Below are 15,558 nucleotides of genomic sequence, written 5' to 3' on the forward strand. Positions count from 1 at the left end.
AAAGAACCTGCCTGCCAATGCAGGAGACATAAGAGACATGAGTTTGATCCCTGGGTCGGGAAGATCCCCTGGAGGAGGGCATGGCAACCCACTCCAGTATTCGTGCCTGGGAAATACCTTGGACAGAGGAGCCTGGTGGGCTACAGTCCATGGGATCACAAAGAGTCAGACATGACTGAAGTGACTTAGCACAGCACAGCAGTCCATCCAAGTTGGTAAACATCCACTCCCCCAGCGCCCTGACTGCCCACCTGATCCACCCCCTGGGTTACCCATGACCACTGACACAATGGACTAAGTTCTGTTAGATTCCTGCCTAGGTCTTAGCAGCTGTTAATATTTTGACTATTACTCCTGGTATCCCCTCACAGAAAGCCATCTCAGAGATGAGGAAGAGAGGGTGACAGGGCTTGGCCAGCCCAATGTCATACCATAAGTCCCAGAGCTGAAGCTGGAACCTGGGCTGGCTGACCAAGTCTGGGCACTGGCCCACAGAACCACCAACCACATTAGTGTTTCGGAGACCATTACCCATCTCCCTGCTCCTCCCCTTTTACTCTAGAACTGGCCCAGAGTCTAAGGGAAACTCTCGATCAGGAGCCAGCAAGAACTTGTGTTAATTACCACCCCTTCTGCCCGCACACCTTGGCAATTGTCCATCTCTACTCCAGCCATCTCAGATTATCCATATCTATTCCATTTACCTGGGAGACTGGGACCACATGGTCCTGGAGCCTAGGACTCCTAGGCAGGGAGAAAACTAGGGGTCAGGAGACCTACCATGCGGGGTTTGCCCAAGGTACACTCCTTCCCCTCCCCTACCTCAATTGTACTTAATAGTATCTGAACACGTGGAACTCCTCCATCACCCCAGAGGGCTTGTGGGCTGAGAGACATACTTTTCCAGGGTCCTCTGAACCATGGTAAACGTGTGGGAACGGTCATAGGAGGCTGTAGGCTGACACATGTCGGAGTTTGTGTCCATGAGGCATGACTGATGCTAGGACAGGGCACATGGTGCCCAGTACCCGAAGATCCTTCCATAAGTTGGACACTGCTGAGTCCAGGCTAGAGGAATGGGGTGAATGATGTACACGGAAAGATCTGCTCCGTCCAAGAACTGCACTCATATCAACAATCACTAGGTGTGGATTGGCTGTTTCCCTTGAGAAGGTAATAATGGCCCCTCCAACTCACTACATATATGGATGTGAGAATTGGGCCATAAAGAAGGCTGAGTGCCAAAGAATTGGTGCTTTTGAACTGTGGTGTTGGAGAAGACTCTTGAGAGTTCCCTTGGACTGGAAGGAGATCAAACCAGTCAATCCTAAAGGAAATCAACCCTGAATATTCATAAGAAGCAAGGATGCTGAAGCTCCAATACTTGGGCCACCTGATGCAAAGAGCTGACTCATTGGTAAAGATCCTGATGGTGGGAAAGATTGAGGGCAGGAGAAGAAGGGAGCTACAGAGGATGAGATGGCTGGATGGCATCAGTGAACATGAGTTTGAGCAAGCTCCGGGAGATGGTGAAGGACAGGGAAGAGTGCTGTGCTGCAGTCCATGGGGTTGCAAAGAGTCGGACATGACTTCGCTACTGAACCACAACCACCCACTATAAGGGGTCTATAGTCAAATGTAGGGACTTCTGGGGCTTCCCTCATAGCTCAGTCGGTAAAGAATCTGTCTGCAATGCAGGAGACCTGGGTTCGATTCCTGGGTCAGGAAGATCCCCTGGAGAAGGAAATGGTAGCCCACTCTATTCTCTGCCTGAAGAATCCTATGGACAGAGGAGCCTGGCAGGCTGCAGTCCACGGGGTTACAAGAGTCAGACATGACTTAACGACTAAACCACCACCACCAAGTAAGTTCAGTGTTACAGATGACTTTTCTGTGGAATTGACCATAGTCTAGATCATGCAAACATGCAGGACAAATGCATATTTACCCGAGAGTGGGCTCCTTGGAATGTGTCACCAGTGGAACACCTATAACTATCTCACGGCACAGAATTCCTCTGAATACTGTCTGGCAAATGCTGCTCTAAGAGCTGGGGACAAAATGCTTATCACTGGGCAGGAGGATGGGGAGACTCAGCTGCTGGAAAGAGGGGCCATTTTTAACCCAGCGGTTCTCATAGGGAGACACACTTTCCATTTCCTCTTTCTCTTAACAGATTCTTAGCTCCTTCCAGGTTCCCTTTCAGGATGCCAGTTAATGTGCCCTTACAAACACTCCCATAAAAGTCAAAACAAGGCATCCTTACTTCTAGCCCCGAACTCTATTTTCCTAATAAGTTACTCAGTATAAAAATGGGGACGTTGGCTCCCTGGTGGTCTAGGGGTTGACTACCAATGCAGGGGACACAGGTTCAATCCCCAGTCTGGGAAGATCCCACAGGCAGCAGAGCAACTAAGCCCTTGCACCACAACTACTGAAGCCCATGCACCTAGAGTCTCAGCCTGGACACTGCAGCAGAGAGCAGCCCCAGCGGGACGCAGCTAGAGAAAGCCCAGGCACAGCAATGGAGACCCAGTACAGTCAAATAAATAAACCTTTAAAAATATAAAAATGGGAATACTGACAGCCAAATTTTATGGCACATTTGTCTCTGTCAGCCACTGTGCTAGCTGTTTTACCTGGATTCTCCCTGTTACTTCACTCACATTTCCTTTCAGTTAATTCTTTGAGTCATTCCCCCCCAACCCCCGGTGTCCTCCAATAGAAGAGCTGGGTATCTCTTCCCTTGAAGCAGGGCATCTAGGCAGCAGGTCAAAGACAAAGTTGAAAAATGAGCCTGGCTCTCCATCTCCGGAGCTAACCTACTCTCCCTGGGAGCAGGATCCCCGTCACATATTTCCCCTGGCACCTATGTGCTAAGTCACTCAGTGGTGTTGGACTCCACGTGACCCGTAGGCTGTAGCCCACTAGGCTCTGTCCATGGGATGTCCCAGGCAAGAATACTGCAGTGGGTTGCCATTTCCTACTCCAGGGCAACTTCCTGATCCAGGGATCAAACCCACATCTCCTGCATTGGCAGATGGATTCTTTACCACTGTGCCACCTGGGTAGGGTTTGGTGCCTCTGAGCACTCAATAAATACAAACAGAAATAAATGAGCCCCACGTCCTTTGAGGATGCTACTTTGATCACCCCCGGGGAAGTGTTTCAAAGATTAATATCTACCACTTTTTCTTCAGCATTCCCTTGGCAATTTACATATGTGACCAAGGCTCCAGCCTACAACCTGGACAAACAGGTACTCTCGTCCTCATTTCTGAGAAGAGGTTCTGGGGCTCTAGGAGCTAAGTGGTTTATGGGGGTCTCACAGCAGGCAGGGGGCCAAGCTGGCACCTGACCAGGTCCACCCAGCTCCAAAGACTAAGGAATTGTTTTTGTTTGGTTTTGTTTTTAAGAGACAACATGGTCCATTAGTGGACAAGCCCCAAAGTGGAATCTAGGAGGACTGGCTACAAGATGATAAGTCCTGAGACTGTTCCCTTGGTGCCTGCACACTACCCACCCCTCACTTCCAAGCACAGTAGCATCCTCAGCTTTCTCCCAGACCAGCGGTCCCCACTGGTCTAATGCCTGGGGATCCAAGGTGGAACTGTTGTAAAAGTCATAGAAATAAAATGCACAACAAATGTAATGCACCTGAATCATCCTGAAACCACCCCTCCCCACCTCCCAGTCCATGGAAAGATTGTCTTCCATGAAATGGGTCCCTGGTACCAAAAAGGTTGGGGACCACTGTACTGGAAGACAGGTGCCAGATAAAATACCAGACGTCCTGTTACACCTGAATTTCAGATTAACAGTGAATAATGTTTCAGTATAAGTATGTTCCAAAGAGTGCATGGGACATACTTGTACTCGACGAATACGCGTGGCTTATCTGATATTCAAATCTGAGTGTTCTGTATTATCATTTGCTAAATCTGGAAGCCCCGCCCTTGCGCCAAGTCCGAGGCTGCTGGCTCTAGGGCCTGAGTGACAGGAGCTGCCACGGCAGCCAGAGGAGACCCTCCTGGAGCGTCTCTCCCCACCTCTGAGCGTCATCTCGCCCTGCATGCTCCACGCACTGAACACCCCGAGCTACTTTCAGTTTCCTGGGTGCATCATGCTGTTTCTGGCCTCTTCTCAGCACTTGCTGTGCCCTGTGCTGTTCATCCCCCTCTTTCCCTTCCGGACTAATTCTACTGATCCTTCAGGTCTCCACTTAGAGCCGCATTCGCCAGGAAGCCTTCCTGGATACCCTCCCACAGTCCCCAGCACTGGGCGGCCCGCACCTGCTGCTTTCCTCCCCACAGCACTGCTGGGGGGTGGGGTGCGGACGGTGCACACCGTGGTCCCCGACGCCCATGCTAGCACCTGGCCTGGGGTAGGAAGTCAGCCAATGTGTACAGAATGGAGGAATGAGAGCCCAGTGTCCTGCCAGAGCTTGTCTTTTGGTGTGTCTACTTCCCTCCCTCCGTCCATCTTCACTCACTTTTTCATCTCTGCCTCCTCTCACCCGCCCCCAGAGGAGTTGTGAAATCTGGGGTTAGGTCCACAACTGCATTCCTTGCCCTCAAGGGAGGGGCTTCCCCCTGCCCCTTCCCTCATCTTTGGCACCGACTGCCCCCGAGGGCTCATGTCCAGCTATGGGCCGGGGGAAGCTCTTCTCTGCTCTGGCTGAGTGCCCCTGGTGAGTGTCCCCTGCGGCCCAGATTCTGTTCCTTCTCCTGATCCTCGGAGGAGTCTAACAAGATTGAGTACCAAGTTTGGGGTGCAGGGAGACGAGAGTGTCAGATGGCTGAGGGTTAGGGCAGTTGGTGGGGTTCTTACTGGGCTCAGAACAGCACCCATATGCTGCCTGTTCACCCACCCCAGGCTTTGCCCACGCACCGCCTGCCAGGAGGAGAAGGCGGCAGGGAGCTTAACTCTTTAGGGGCATTCCCAAGTATTTTCACAGAGACCCAGGGCAGCAGCAGGTGTTAACTTTAGTCCCCCAGGGCACACAGGTACTCTCTCTCTCTCTCTCTCTCTCTCTCTCACACACACACACACACACACACACACACACACACACACACGAGTCCTGCCTCTTCACCCTTGCAGAGCCCTGCTCGCTTCCAGTCGGGGGTGAAACATACAGAAGGTGCCTCGTGGGGTGGTCAGGTGGGGGAACAAGAATCCAATGTGGGGTGCCGTTGGGTGTTCATGGGCCCGTGACCAGGGTGGGCGCGCTGTCTTCAGGGGCACGGGCGGGGGGTGGGGGTGCAGCGCGGGGCGCCGGCAAAGGCTCTAAGGAAGGAGTGGAAGGTGGATTCTGAAAGCTCTCTGATCTGACCTTTGCAGGCAGGCGGCCCTTTTGAGTCCTCTCATCATAACCCCGGCCTTCCCTGTCTGAACCCGATAAGAGAACTAAAAGGGGAAAGAAAACACCCTTGACTTTCAAATGAACTCCCAAAATAGACTCCCTCTCCCCCTGGCCGAGGGCTAGCCGGCGCAGAGGCGCCCACTTCTGGGTCCGCGCCCGGGAGTCGCCCCCCACCCCTCCTTCCTCATCCAGCCTCCAACTTCTGGCCGGGCGCTCGGCGCCGATCGATCGCGGCAGGGGACTCACTCGGGGCGAAGCGCCGGCTCCAGTGGCGGCGGCTGCGGCTTCTCCTCTGCTCGGCCAGGTGCGGCGGGGGTTAGGCAGGTAAGGGGCGCTTCCGAAGGGGCTCGCGGCGGCTCGGGAGGCCTCCGCTGAGTAAGAGCGCTGACAGGTTTGTGTTTTCCCCTGCTCCTCCTCCGACTTAACCACACCCCTGCCGCTCTCCTCCCCACTTCCTTAAAGGGTGGGGTGTGTTGTCTGCGGTGCGGAGCGTGTGTGGCTCCAACCTCTTACCATAAACTCTGAAATAGACGCCGCTGCCAACTCCTGGAGCTGCACGTGCCCACCTGGGAGGGGGCCACCTCTGCCACCCCCAGCCCCACGTGGGGTCTCCTGATATTCTGTGTCAACACCTATTGCACCTCGTGAGCAGCTGAGAACCCCCAACTCCTACCACTCCTCGCTCTCCCTTCCTCTCCACTGGGAAGCTTGCCTTTTAGCTCCCAGGTCTGTCGCAAAGCCAGAGATGTTACCAGCCTGCCACACTCAGCATCGGTGTCCCTCCGGGTCTCTTCAAGTCCTAAAGTGCTGCTTTGGGGGGAGGGGGCACCAGAGATCAGGTGACTGTCACCAGAGGCGTTGGCAGAACTGGTCCAGGGGTCTGAATGCCATGGACCAGGTCCCTGCTCTGCAATATCCAGGATGAGAGGCACAATAGTCACAGATGCTGGCAGCCTTTTCCCGTCCCCTCTCCGCATCAGTCCACTTGGTTTGTTGACCAAGAGTCTGGTTTACCGCTTCACTTAGGCCCGCAGGGCAGCAGGAGTCGAGGCAGTGACTCAAGGATACTTAGTAACCCCTTTCTCTGTCACGAGGAAGGTTCTAGACTTTTTCTTGAGTAGGAGCAGGTGAACAGGACTTAGCATAAAGTCAGAAAGCTGGTGTGTCCCTCAGCATTCCTCACCTTCTCAAAGTTCCTCTCCAGAGCCCCACCCCAAACTTCTTCATCCTGTATCCTGAGAACTGGGCTCTCCCACAGAGGCTGCTCTTCACAAAGGCCTCTCTCAGCATGGCGCCCCCTGGTGTTGCGCAGCTGCCTGTGATAGACCAGTGTACACTACAACCAGCCCCCACCCCAGCTTCCAAACTCAGAGGACGGCCACCCCCGGGGAAAAGCCAGCATTTGGTTAGTATGTCTAAATGCCAATCACTGTGCCAAGGAACACTCAGTTTACATTTTATCTATGTTACCATTTCCTTTCATTCTTCCCACTTTCTGAAAAGAAAACAGATTAGATTAAAATGTCCAAGGCTGCAAAATCAGAAAGTCAAAGTTTCTTTCAAGTCTGATCCGTGGGCTGTCTGTAGCTCTTAAAGCGCAGATACCTGGATGTGACTCTGGGGCTACTGAAAAATCAGTATCGCTGAGCAGGTAACTTACACCCACTCATGCAGCATAACTTACAACCCATCTGTTGGAACTCACAGCCTTGTTAATCCCATACACTGATCAGCCACATTCTCAGCACCAAGTATTGCCGGGGTCTACAAAGCAGTGAGAAGACACACAAGTAGGTACCCAGGGCTACCTTGGCTAGGGCTTGGGAGACAAGGCGAGTCGGATAGGGTAAACTGGAGTTAGTAGTGGACTTACGGGGAAAGATGAGGCGCTAACCGACCACTCTATGAGGAACTTGTCAGAGGGCATCAGAAAGCGGGTGACCTGATTGTCTTCCTGGCATGGGGATGAGGTGATGAAGGTCCAGTGGTGTGAAGGCAAGGGAACCTCTGTGAACTGTGGAGGGTCTGGTGCCAGGTCCTGACAGTGGGTACTCAAGAGCAAAGCTATTCCAGACTAGTTTAAGAAAAGGTGAATTTGTGTATGCTGCCTTCGTGTGGCCAAATCCATGAACTACACCTTCATTGAGTCCTAATTCAGAGGAAGAAAAGTTTTCAGATATTTCGATCGTTGAAGTCTTTAGCAAATTTTTTTGAAGCTCCAAAATCTAGCTCCTGGAATTGTAGCATCACAGGCTTTATTTGTGAAAGAGACCTTGAGGAATTCCTTGCAATGTAGGACTCCGTCTTCAGGTCTTCTTATACTCTGTCCAGTGTGTGTGCGCTCAATCATGTCTCACTCTTTGCAACCCCATGGACTGCAGCCCACCAGGCTCCTCTGCCCATGAAACTTTCCAGGCAAGGATCCTGGAGTAGGTTGCCATTTCCTCCCCCAGGGGATCTTCTAGACCTAGGGATAGCACCTGTGTCTGTTGCGCTCCTGCATTGGCAGGTGGATTCATCTTTGACTCTCCTTTATTGCCCCATAGTCATTCGGTCTCTAGGTTCTGGGAATCCTTCTAAGCATCTTTCCTATTCATCATTTTCATTCTAGTCCTATTGCCCCTACCATGGGTCACGGTCTGTTTGTTTTATGCCTAGACTTTAGAAAAGGGTTCTTTTGATCTGTCCCACACTGCCATCTGGAGCTCAGTAAAGTGGTCTGATCAGGTGGTGAGCTTCTGGTTGGCATCTGAAACCACAGGGATAGGTGAGATGGTCTGGGGCAGCAGTGAGAGGAAGCAGAGATCTTAAGGTCAGGCTCTTGCTAGGAGTAAACTTAGTGAAGAGGCAATAGTTGGGTGGGGGGAGTTAATGAATGAAATAGAAGTGAGAACATGGAGGCAGCATGTTGGCTGAAAGGAAAATTGAAGAGATGGGGAGCTGAGGCGCTTGTGGGTTGAAACATGGCTATTTAATCATTTGTTTAAGATGCAGGTTTAAATGCACATGGGAAGGATCCCGTCGAGAAGGAAGACATGAACTCGAGCCGGTAGAATCCTTCTTTCTGAGCTCCTATCTCCTAATCTAGAAGATTAAGGACTACCTTCACTGCCTATTTCACAAGGTTCTGTGATGCTTAAGTTAACAACTATGAAAATGCTATAAAATACTATAATTATTATTTTTAGATGTGATAGGAATTAAATAGGATGGGATTAGTAGGGAGATTTACGTATGTATCTGTTATATGGATACAGTTTGTTGAGTGTTCACTCTGACCAGAACTTTTACCCATCATCTAAGTAATCTTCACAACAGTTTAGGTTGATTATAATACTCCTATTTTACAGAAAGGTAAAGGAGGCTTAGAGAAGGTAAATAAAAAATTTGTCCACCACCCAGGTGGTGAAGAGAGAAGCAGAATCCATTAATCATTAATAGCAGGGCCATGATGGTAGTAATTGGAGTCTCTCCATTATGGACAATGGAGTTAAATCAATGGAGTTAAATTTACTATTACATTTCATTTTAAAAGGACAGCATGGTTATAAGTGTCCTGAACAATAAATAAAGAAAAAACTCATGGGCACAAGGACTAAATAATTAACTTGTTCACGACCCAAAGTCATCTGTCTCTAATTTAATCAGGTACCACTAGGTGTACTAAATGGGCCACAGTTGAAGCCAAAATGGACTCAAAACCATGCCCTTGACTTCTAAAGAATCCTTTATTCCATCCACAAAAGCACACCTGCTTGTCCTCCTCTCTTCACTTATAGTAGTATCCCTGATTTTTAGTTGGCCAGAGGCTGCGCAAAATAAAGACTGCCTTTCCCAGTCTGCCTTGCAAGTGTGACTGGGTGATTATGTTCTGGGTGATGGCTGGTGATACATATGTGTACAGCATCAGGACCAAGCCCTTCAGGTCAATGGGCATGCCCGCCGCTAGTCCCTTTTCCACTTCCACCTGGTGATGGAACCTGAAGCAGTCTTCTTGGCCTGAGGGTTTGAGAATAGCTAAGCAACAAGAAAGATGAAGCCTGGGTCCCTGTTGAATGCCATCAAGCCACCATGCTGGCCCCAGACTTGGCCTGGGCCTGGGTAAACTTTTTACATGAAAGAGAAAGAAACACTTCAGTTGTTCAGGTTACTACTGCCTTGAGGCTTTTCTGTTGAAAACCAAAGCCAAAACTGCATCCTTTAGCCCATTTGAATATACCATCATTTTTTAAAATATACAAATTAAGGCAGAACCTCAACATCCCCATCTATTAAATGGGAATAATTGACAGGGTTGTGAGAAGACTAGAAATAATATATGGAAGTTTTCTTGCTAGTGCTGTGGTTCATAGTGGACAATAATGGGAGGTATTATAACCTGCTGTAAGTTTAAAAAATGTGTTCCTGAGATAAAAATGATGGTTACTTTGAAATATTCCATACCCTGCCTCCAACAGTGTAGGGGAAAAGAGAAACAAAAACAGAAAAATTTAGAACTGACATAAGACGAATGCTGGGTATGTGGGGGTTAATTATAGTATTCTTTCTAATATTGTGTTTGAAAATATTCATAGTAGAAAAGTTAAAATAAATAAAATCTTTCCATGGGGGTCGGGGGGAAGAATTCTTGGACATAATACAAAGTGTCTCCTTTGGAAAAATAAAATGATATTAAATGCACTGAGAAATTAATTTGGGTACCCAAGTGGAAGGGCAGATGGATAAGGTAGAAGCGTGTTTTCATTTTCAACAGTTTCCACAGCCTGGGGCACTGCTGCCAGTCCTTCTGTAGCCCCTCAAGGTGGAGGCACGTCGGTGGGCTCTGGGATGCTCCTGGAGGGTGCCTGCATGGAGGGGAGCCCGCCTTGCCCACTCGGGGTCAGTTCTGTGTCCTGTGACTTTGACTTTGGTTTTCAATCCTTAGCCCCACCTGTGGATGAACTCACCAGGTCCCCCCACCTCCAGCCTATGGAAAAGCTCTGAAGTAACAAATGACTGTGAATCTTGTTTTGCCGTTGTTGATGCCAGAGATTCTAACACACATAGCTATCAGCTCCCGGCCCACACTATGCTAGAAGTATCAACTAGGAAGGAAGTGCAGGTTGCTGTAGGCAGGCTCTAATAAACAAAGAAAGAAAGAAAGCCCAGCCGATGCAAGAACCTGCAAATCACAGGCATCTGTGGCCATTGAAGGGGCAGAGAAAAAGAATCCTGCACACTTCATTAACTTCTGAGGGCACCCCGTTATTACCCAGCCTAGCCTAGTGATTACTGTCTATTTTGGTAAGTCATGAAGAAAAGTTTAAATGATATTCTGCATCCTCTATTTTAGAGAGAGAAAAGCACGTGATGTAATTCAAAAAATTTTCTGTTGAAAATGTTTGCCATAAAATAATTGGGGGCTTAAAGATAAATTTTAGAAAAAGAAAAAAAAAGATAAATTTTAGGAACATGGAACATCGGTTTAGATTTCATTTTGTCAAGTTGTCAAGTTGCAGTCTGTACCAGAGTATTTTTTACCACCCTCGCTCCTTCACAAGGAGTAGCAGTAATGTGTGGGCTTCACTGGGGACCTCCAAGTTTAGTGTTAGTTGCTCAGTTGTGTCTGACTCCTTGTGACCTCATGATCTAAGGCCTGCCAGGCTCCTCTGTCCATGGGATTCTCCAGGCAAGAATACTGGAATGAACAGCCATTCTCTTCTCCAGGGGATCTTCCAGGCCCAGGGATCGAACCCATGTCTCCTGCACTGGAGGCAGATTCTTTACTGTCTGAGCCACCAGGGGGACCTCCAAACAATGGGTCAAAACCCCAAATGCTGATGGAGGCAGGGAGTGTGAGGGAAGTTGGCTGGATGGGGAACATGGCAAACAGAAACAAATGTTCCTCCTACAGGGAGCAGCTGCTATTCAGCTCAAGTCTCCTGCCATGTAGGAGAGGGAGCTTAATGTGGCAATTGTAGGCAGATCTTTCCTTCTTTAAGAGCAAAGGCAGCCTGATTATTCAAAAAGGAAATTAAGAAAATATTTTCATTTATAATAGTATGAAAAAGCATAAAATGGAGGCAAAAGACTTGTACACTGAAAACTGTAAAACACTGCTGTAAAAAATCATCAGTTCAGTTCAGTTCAGTTGCTCAGTCGTGTCTGACTTTTTGTGACGCCGTGGACTGCAGCATGCCAGGCTTCCCTGTCCATGTTCCTCAAACTCATGTCCATTGAGTCAGTGATGCCATCCAACCATCTCATTCTCTGTCATCCCCTTCTCCTTCTGCCTTTGATCTTTCCCAGCTTTAGGTTCTTTTTCCAATGAGTCTGCTCTTTGCATCAGGTGGCCAAAGTATTGGAGCTTTAGCTTCAACATCAGTCCTTCCAATTAATATTCAGGACTGATTTCCTTTAGGATGGACTGGTTGGATCTCCTTGCAGTCCAAGGGACTCTCAAGAGTCTTCTCCAACACCACAGTTCAAAAGCATCAATTCTTTGACACTCAGCTTTCTTTATGGTCCAACTCTCACATCCATACATGACTACTAGAAAAACCATAGCTTTGACTAGACAGACCTTTGTTGACAAAGTAATGTCTCTGCTTTTTAATATGCTGTCTTGGTTGGTCATAACTTTTCTTCCAAGGAGCAAGTGTCTTTTAATTTCATGGCTGCAGTCACCATCTGCAGTGATTTTGGAGCCCAAGAAAATAAAGTCTGTCACTGTTTCCATTGTTTCCCCATCTGTTTGCCATTAAGTGATGGGACCAGGTGCCATGATCTTCATTTTTCGCATGTTGAGTTTTAGGCCAGCTTTTTCACTCTCCTCTTTCACTTTCATCAAGAGACTCTTCAGTTCCTCTTAGTTTTCTGTCAAAAGGGTGGTATCATTTGCATATCTGAGGTTATTGATATTTCTCCTGGCAATCTTGATTCCAGTTTGCGCTTCATCCAGCCCAGCATTTTGCATGATGTACTCTGCATATAAGTTAAATAAACAGGGTGACAATATACAGCTTTGACATACTCCTTTCCAAATTTGGAAGTAATCATAGTACACAAGTAAATGGAAAGATATCCTGCATTCATAGATTGGAAGACAATATTGTTAAGATGGTAATACTATTCCCAAGCTATCTACGGATTTAATGCAATCCCTATGAAAATCTGAACACCATTTAATACAAAAATAGATAAAAAACCATCCTAAAATTCATATGGAATCTGAACAGACCCCAACAGTCAAAATAATCTTTAAAAACAAAAACAGAGTTGGAGGTCTCATACTTCCAGATTTATAAACTTGTTACAAAGCTGCAGTAATCAAAACAGTAAGATATCAGCATAAAGACAGGCATATAGGCCAGTGCAATAGAGAGTTAAGAAATGAACCCTTGAATATACAGTCAAATGGTCTTCAACAAGGGTGCCAAGACCATTCAATGGGGAAAGGACAGTCTCATCAACAAATGGTGGTGTGAAAACTGGATATCCACATACAAAAGAATGAACTTGGACCCTTCCTTTACTTCATGTACAAAAAATTAATCCAAAATAGAATGAAGACTTACACATAAGACCTAAAACTATAAAGTTCTTAGAAGAAAACATAGGGAGAAAATTTCATGACATTGGGAATGATTTCTTGGATATGACATCAAAAGCACAGGCAACAAAAATAAAAGAGATAAATTTGACTGCATCAAACTAAAAAAAATTCTGTTCAGCAAAATGAAAATGGATGGCAACAAAATGATAGAGTGGGAGAAGATATTTTTTAAGTGATCTGGTAAGGGGATAATACTCAGAATATATAAAGAACTCATACAACTCAACAACAAAAACATCGAATAACCTGATTTTAAGAGGGGCAAAAGACTTAATAGGCATTTCCCTAAAGATGGTACCCAGGTGGCTAACAAGCACAGGAAAAGATGTTCAACATCACTAATCAATAGGGAAATGCAGATCAAAAACACACGCAGATATTACCTCACATCCATTAGGATGACGACCACTAAAAGAAAGAAAGAAAATAACAAATGTTGGCCAGGAGGTAGAGAAATTTGGAATCCTTGGGCACTGTTGTTGGGAATGTTGAGATGGTGAATCTGTTGTGGACAACAGTATGTCAGTTCCTAGTAAAAATCAATCCAGGGATTCCACTTCTGGGCATGTACTCTAAAGGATTGAAGACACAGTCCCAAAGACATATCTGTACACTCATGTTCACAGCAGCATCATTCACAATAGTCATAAGGTGGGAGCAATCCAAATGTGCATCAACAGATGGATGGGTTAGCAAAAATGTGGTACATATATACAGTGGAATACTATTCAGCTTTAAAAAAAGGAGGGAAACTCTAAGATATGCTACCAGATGAATGAACTTTGAGAACATTATGCTTAGTGGGATAAGCCAGTCACAAAAAGACAACTACTATTTGATTTCCCTTATCTGCGGTACCTAGCCTAGTCAAATTGTTAGAGACCTAAAGTAGACTGGTGGTTGCCAGGGAGAGGGAAAGGAGGAAGAGGCTATTTGTTTAAACGGTTCAGAGTTTCAGTTTTAGAAGATGAGAAGTTCTGGGTACTGTGTTGCACAATAATGGGAATATACTTCATACTACTAAACTGTACTTCAAAATGCCTAGGATGGCCAATTTTATGCTTATTTTAGCACAATTAAATTTTTTTTTTAAACAATGGGAAAGCAAAGTTAAAAAATTTTTTTTTATGGGAAATTTCCAACTTGCATACGATGGCAACTGTTTTTAGCCTCTAGTTGCCTATGTCGTGGTGATTTCCCCCTCTTTGGTAAAAAATAGCCAAGCCCCAGATGTATCTCAGTGACGATCCCTGCAGCACTTGATTCAGGTGAAACCTAATTGATTCACGTCAGTCATAGTGGGCTCATCTCCCTTGCTAGTGATGGATTTCGGGGTGGGCATGTAACCCAGTTCTGACCCATAAGGTGTGAGGGAAGGTCTTCTGAAGGTTTGTAGGGCTGGTTTTTGAACCAGTCCACTCCAGTATTCTTGCCTGGAAAATTCCGTAGATTGAGGAGCCTGGTGGGCTACAGTCCATGGGGTTGCAAAGAGTTAGACACAACTGAGTGACTTCTCTTTCACTTTCTTTTCGCAGCTTTGTAACAAACCTTTGGCTTAGTATGTCAGAGATATATAAGGAGAAATGGTCCTTTCCATTACTGGACATTGGTTTATATCAGGATAAGACGCTTGGGGCAGTGCAATAATTTTCCAACCCAAAGGCAGCCATGGGCAGACCAGAAAAATGGAAAGAATCCGGGGGTCTCAGTGTCACTGGGTTAGATGTAGCCTTCTTGCCTCTAGACTTTCTGCTACGTGAGATCATCCATGCTCTTACTATTGGGTTGCAATTTACAAGTGGCAACTTAGAAGATCATAAGTGATACAGAGGGGGAAAAAGCATATGGATCCAATAAAAGAAGTCTGCAACTGAATCTGATCCAGAGGCCAGTGATTCACTATCTCAGGTGTTTCTCTTTTGTTTCTGTTGGTTTGTCACTAAGCCATGTCTGACTTCTTGCCACCCCGTGGCCTGTAGCCCACCAGGCTCCTCTGTCAATGGGATTTCCCAGGCAAGAATACTGGAGTGGGTTGCCATTTCACGTTTCCCTAGTCACTTGCATTAAGGACTATTTCTTAGGACAGCTCTGCCTGCATTAGTCAAGCAAATTCAGAGCCCCACGGCCCCCACCCCCAACTCCTTTTCTTCATGCTGTAGGCCAGACAGAAGGCCCGAGCCACTAGCGTGTCCATTATCAAGCATGAGGCTACAGTGATTTCCTCAAAGATGTCCTTGGTAACGTTGCTGAGCAAGTTCAAGTATGTTGGCATCTCTGGTTGCTTGTTTCTAAAAATGCTACTTCCAGCTACTTCCAGGTTCATGCTACTTCCAGCTCTGTAATTGTCAAATATAGAAGTCATCTTCCTTATCCCTATAATATTCTCCAATAGTAAATCTGCTTTGTCTGGTATTAATAGGGCCACTCCTAGGACTCCCTGGAAGTCCAGTGGTTAAGACTTCACCTTCCAGTGCAGGGGGTATGGGTTCAATCCCTGGTTGAGGAGCTAACATCCCACATGCCTCCTGGCCAGAAAACCAAAACCAAAACATAAAACATAAGCAATATTGTAACAAATTCAATAAAGATTTTAAAAATG

General features: G+C 47.0%; 1 protein-coding gene across 2 annotated transcripts in view; it reads right to left on the reverse strand.

Annotated features, from left to right (window-relative positions):
- PTK2B (protein tyrosine kinase 2 beta) overlaps window positions 1–5,702 on the reverse strand; it is a 133,134-nt gene extending 127,432 nt beyond the window's left edge. For both annotated transcript variants that reach the window (XM_070459622.1, XM_070459621.1), the window contains exon 1: window positions 5,612–5,702. The gene's annotated coding sequence lies outside the window, so the exon portion shown is untranslated. The remainder of the gene's footprint in view (window positions 1–5,611) is intronic.
- Window positions 5,703–15,558: the final 9,856 nt, after the last annotated feature.

This window comes from Odocoileus virginianus, chromosome 31 (genome assembly GCF_023699985.2).
Source record: "Odocoileus virginianus isolate 20LAN1187 ecotype Illinois chromosome 31, Ovbor_1.2, whole genome shotgun sequence".
Lineage (NCBI taxonomy): Eukaryota > Metazoa > Chordata > Mammalia > Artiodactyla > Cervidae > Odocoileus > Odocoileus virginianus.